The sequence below is a fragment of the Perca fluviatilis genome, chromosome 4 (genome assembly GCF_010015445.1).
Source record: "Perca fluviatilis chromosome 4, GENO_Pfluv_1.0, whole genome shotgun sequence".
NCBI classification, from domain to species: Eukaryota; Metazoa; Chordata; class Actinopteri; order Perciformes; family Percidae; genus Perca; species Perca fluviatilis.
In genome coordinates, this window is record NC_053115.1 from 34,401,339 (window position 1) to 34,407,165 (window position 5,827).

The window sequence follows — 5,827 nt, forward strand, 5'->3', positions numbered from 1 at the left end:
ACCTGACCAGAGTTTGGTTTCTCCGGCCGCTGCTGCTGCTGCTGCTGCTGCTGCTGCTGCTGCTGTTTATCCAGCCGGCGCTGCTGCTCAAAAGCCCTCCAAACGGACGGGAGTTGCCCGACTCTCGACCCTGTGGCGTGCTACCCCCGTAGTTTACAAAGCTTATGTGTGTGTGTGTGTGTGTGTGTGCGTATGCGCACACGGATGTTTTTAAATTTTTTATTGTTCTTTTTGGTATCCTTGTTTATTTTTATCTCTTTCTGCTTCTCATTTCGTCTTTGCACTCTGGTTCCTCTCCCGCCGAGTCCTTTCCCTTCCTCCTTCTCATTCTCCGTTTTTGACGACACCGACATCGACACCAAGGTCGATGCTCCTTCCGCCAGTACATGCCCAGCAAGCCCGCCAGGTACGGACTCAAGTCGTGGGTGGCCTGCGACGCCGGCTCCAGCTACGCGTGGAACATGCAGGTCTACACGGGCAAGTCTGTGAGCGGCCGAGCCCGAGGAATCAGGGCGCCGCGTGGTGATGGACCTGACCGCGGGCCTGCGGGACCCCGCACAACGTCACATGTGACAACTTTTTCACCTCCTACGAGGCGGCCCGCCCTCCACGAGGCGCCTCACCGTGGTAGGCCACGATGCGCAAAAGCGAAGCCGGAGCGCCGCTTGCTTCGGCACCAAGGAACGTAGCGGTCTTCGTCCAAGTTTGCCTTCACGCCCCACCGTCACGCTGGTGTCCTACGTGCCCAAGAAAAACAGGAACGTGTTGCTGCTGAGCACGCTGCACACGCGGGCGCGCGGTCAGCGCCTCCAGGGCCGCCAAGCCCGACATCATCCTGCACTACAACAGCACCAGGGGCGGCGTGGACAACCTGGACAACGCTGGTCAACGCGTTACAGCGCATACCGCGCGGAACGCGGCGCGCTGGCCCTCGCCGTGTTCCACAACATTCTCGACGTGTCCGCCTACAACGCCGTTGTGCTCTGGCGAGCTCAGGCCCGAGTGGCTGCGCGGCAAGCTCAACAGGCGCAGGGCTTTTCTCGAGCAGCTGGGCAGGGCGTCCCCTCCCGCTCATCGAGACGCGCTCGCATCTCCACCGCCGCAAGCCGTCTGCGGCGCTTGTCCAAGCCGTGGCGGCGGGTCAGGCGCGCTCAGGTCAGGCACTGGTGTCACGCCGAGCCCGACAAGACCAGCGAGGACGACGACGGGGAGGAAGAAGACGATGAGGAGGACGACGACGAGGAAGCGGAACCGGAGTGCCAAAAGCCGAAAGAGGTGTCAGCTCTGTGCAAAGAAAAGGACCGCCAGGACACACACCGTGTGCGGTGGCTGCCAGAGATACATCTGCAGGAGCTACACGGTCCTACTCGCGGACTGCGTGAGGCAATACGCTCTTTGAGTCGCCGGCCGGTTTGAGCTTCGTCGGTGACTTTCAAATAGTAGGCCAGGGTCCCGGGGACCCGAAGGACGAGGCGAGCGTGTGACATGGAATAACATAGAATAAGCGAGGGTCCCGGGGACCCGAAGGACAGAGGCCGCGAGGCCAGTAGCAAATGCATAGAATCACAATAAGCCAGGGTCCCCGGGACCCGAAGGACGAGGCCGCGAGGCTAATACAAAACGTGAATAAACTAAACAAGTTCCCGTGACACGAAGGACAATACAAGGGTTAAGAGCACCTTGCACATGATTCTGACATAAAAACATCTTGATAAGCGCTTCTGGTAGGAAATGACTGACAAGCTATTTCAGATATGGAAACTAGCTTTACACGCCGCAAGAAGCTGTTTAGAGCACCTTGAACATGATTCTGAAACAGAAACATCTTTATGGGAGTTTCTTGAAGGAAATTACTGTAAAGCTATATTAGTAGTATAAAGATGGCGGTTTTCGCGTGCGTATGTGACGTCATCTCACACGCACACGCAAACCTGCCATGCCAACTGATGATATGGCGCGTGTATGCGTGCGGCGTAGATTCACGTCGCCATCTAGTGGCCGAATATATTAGTGCATCTAATCGTCGGCGCGCGCGCATCTAGCGGATGTGATGACGTCCGGTGTCGCGGTTCGTCATGGTTTACGTGGGGGTGAGGCATCATTTACATTTTGTAAAAAAAAAGGTGTTAATACGTCTGATAGACCAATGGTTAGCTGTTAAGAATGGGTTTGCTATTGGTTTGATTTTAAAAACGCCCTACAGGGTGGGGTTTGTGGTGTTTAAAACCCCTTGTTTCAAGGCTGTCTGCTCACTTTTTTATCCACCATTTTTAGCTGTTCTGCTAGCTCGCTTGCTGCCTCGTTTTCTCAGACTTCCTCAAAGTACTCTGGAGTTTTCACTTTTTTAATTCTTTTTTTTGGGAAAAGCAAAGAGGAATCGTTTTTCAGCCATGGCTTTCTCCCGCATTTGGACAACAATCTGGATCATCTTTTGTTGAAGAAGGTGAGACATCTAGAACAGGAGCCACTACATTTGGTATGCGCCCTAACCCGCCAAAAAGAGCTATGGGGATGCGGTGAGACTGATACTGGAACAACATGCAGTTTGAGTCAGGCCCCTCGAAAGAAGCGATTCCGTTCGGAGATCTTTCCTACAAGCATGACTGAGCCATGTACATCTGATCTGGAATATGTCGGTGTCAATGGATACCGTTATTCAATTCAATACAGTGCAGGATAGTAACATTAGCTGTTTACACTAGTGTTGCTGTAGAACTATCTAGCAAAGGCCAAAACAGCCTGTACAATTTCTGTGAAAGACTGGGGCCTTTTTCGTGATGTTGTCTCTCTGGACCTTGATAATCCTGGCTTGCCTGAGCTGGTGTATGTGTCTCAATGGGACGAGTGGAGTGGCTCTAGTATCTATCGGTGTGGAACGCAGACCGTTTCACTAGGCCTGCAGAGGATTTTATTTTCCTTCGCGTATGCAGTGAAAGGGGAGAAGTTAGTTGCTACCCGCGGTCATGAAGAATGGAAGTTAAAACCGTATCCTGTATCTAACGAGGAATACAACAAATGGTTTAAAATGTGTTCTTTATACAATGGTGTGACTGGGAGATTTTGAAGAAACAGTTTGACACCATCGACTATGTCATCAGAAGAGACAAAATAAGGAGTTCTTATGAGAACATAAGAAAAGATTGATATTTGGGGACACTGACCAACAGTCTCTCGCCCATGCCACGGAACCTATACAAACCTAAAATCATCAGACACAAAGACTAGCAAAACGGTGGGTCTAATTTGTATATGCTAATTATTTGCCAAAATAGTTAAAATGCTTTTTTTTCTTTCTTTTTTCATGCTACTGTGATTGTAATGTGTTATTTTTTTTCTTCCCAGAGGATCTGGAGTGGTTTCATTCAACCCCCTCAGGTACTCCTCCTAACACCCCTGGTCTATTTGCACCCCTAACGACATCCGGATCTCCTCAACCTTTCATCATCGTCATCATCGCCACCTCTATCGCTGAACACTTCCTGCCGCCCCCACCTACACCTCCTCTGCCACCATCTCTATTGTTTGGGGCACTTCCCCTCAGACATGTGCATATCAAGCTATACCCTCAACAACTGCTGTATTACAACAGGGAGGTGTTGCTGATTGTTCGGACACAGAGGCCTGATCAGACTGATGGTGTGGTGTCATCTTTGTTTATAGATAGCGTTAAAACAGCTTCTCTACATCTTCTTAACATAGTTCTTTACAAGTATTTGGAAGAGCTTTGTTGGCGGGTGTCAGATCAATCATCCAAGCCAGAAACAGCATGCCTGTTTACAGGGGCTACCAGAACACTTCTACACTGTCCACTTTGAACAGCTTATGAAAAGACTACTGACTGATAAATTCATTGGTGTGGGTACAACGTTTTCTGTCCTTGAAACATCTCACGGCTGATGAGGGTAGAATCAGGGAGTATCGAAACAGTTTTGTACGAGAGTTGAAAACGTCTGAAGATGTTACGACTAAAATCAGTGCTATGTATGACTCTATGATAGGGAATGATCTTGTCAAAATAGCCGAAATTAGAGAGATTGGTGACTATTGGAGAGATTTATATGCTAGAAAAAACTAACAGGGTGAAAATATGGGGGGAATTGTTTATGTGTAATGTATAACCATATCAGTGGCGATACCACGTATCGCATTTATCTGGTATTTTAGATCAAGCCATTGCTAATAATGTGAACGATGTTGAAAAATACCAATGTAAGAGTGTCGATGTAGATCATTACAGTTGTGAGTAGGTTAGAAAAACTGATGGTGATTGTAAGAAGACAACATAGCACCCCTCCTTGGGAGGATCTGTTGCAGATGTTATTATCAATGTTAATGACACGTGAGAGCATAGTGGAAACATTTTGTGATGTCATAGCCAACATTACACGTAATTTTAAGATGCTGAAAGTTTATCACCTGCTTACTATGTATACAATGCTTGTAGACACCGTGAGTTTGTATGTGCAAGAAAACAGTATACCGATGTCTTACAGGATTTCAAAAACTGCATATATTCATAATCAGTAAAAGCAATGTATCCGTTATTAGCCAATATGCTATCTATGATAGAATAGGTTTCACTGTCTTCATAACTGTCATATGTAGGACTGTGTGAGTGTGTTTTGTAAAAATAAAAAGAATGACATAACTCTAATGTGTTCACTTGTGTTTTTAAATGAATCATGGAGAAGGTTATGCACAAAATATTATGATCCGTCCAACCCAGGAGGGTTAGGAGGTGTACAGAGCTCCGTGATTCCGTCAAAGAATGTACCGGCTTGTCTCCAACTATCCCCACGGTTAAAAGTTTCTGCTGAGGCAGGATGCATATACACTGCGCCCCTGCATTGAAACACTTCCCAAGAAACAGAGTGATTGTTAATGGTATCGATAAGCAATTTCAGGCTGATTTGGTCGATATGTCTGAATATTCAACGGAAAACGATAATGTGCAGTATTTATTGACATGTATTGATGTGTTTTTCTAAATATGCCTGGGTAATATGTCTTACAAAACAAATCGGGGCCTAAGCGTGACAAGTGCCTTTAAGAAATATTGGAACAAGGACGCATACCCCAGAAGCTTCAAACAGACTCTGGAAAAGAATTTTATAATAAGGTTTTTCAAAAATTGATGACACAATATAAAATTCACCATTTTTCCACATCGAACGAAACAAAAGCAAGTGTTGTTGAGCCGTTTCAATAGGACTTTCAAAACCAGAATGTGGAGATATTTAGCGGCTGTTAACTTCACGCCGCTATATTGAGTAATTGTACAAGATATGGTTGCTGCTTACAACTCTGCATACCATAGGTCAATAAAATGGCTGCGTCCTCCGTTATGTAAAGACAATGAGAAAACTGTCTTTAACACTCTGTACAAACTGAAACCACATGGAACAGTGCTGTTTAAATTTCAGATGGGGGACACCCGTTAGGATATCAAAGCACAGAGGCGTTTTTAATTAAAGGTTCACGAACAGACGTTTAAAGAGTGTTTTTTACAATATCAAAACATTATAGGTAGAACTCCTCCTGTTTATATACTGAAAGACAATAGTGGGGAGCCGGTGACAGGTACCTTTTCTGAAGCCGAGTTACAGTCTGTAATTGTGAGACAAAAACAAAGTGTTTAAAATTGAGAAAGTGCTGGCCCCGAAGAAAACAGGGGCCGTTAAAAGCTTGTACTTGTGAAATGGTTAGGATGGCCTCAGAAATTCAATTCATGGCTCTCTGAAAAAGACATAGTTGATGTAAGATAAAGCTGTACCAGTCAATATTAGTCATTTGTGTTTTGTTAGTGAGAAGGTTATTGGAGCTATGA

At 46.4% G+C, this 5,827-nt stretch overlaps 1 pseudogene; it reads left to right on the forward strand.

The window, feature by feature from the left end:
- Positions 1-350: 350 nt before the first annotated feature.
- LOC120557094 lies at positions 351-1,416 on the forward strand (annotated as a pseudogene).
- Positions 1,417-5,827: the final 4,411 nt, after the last annotated feature.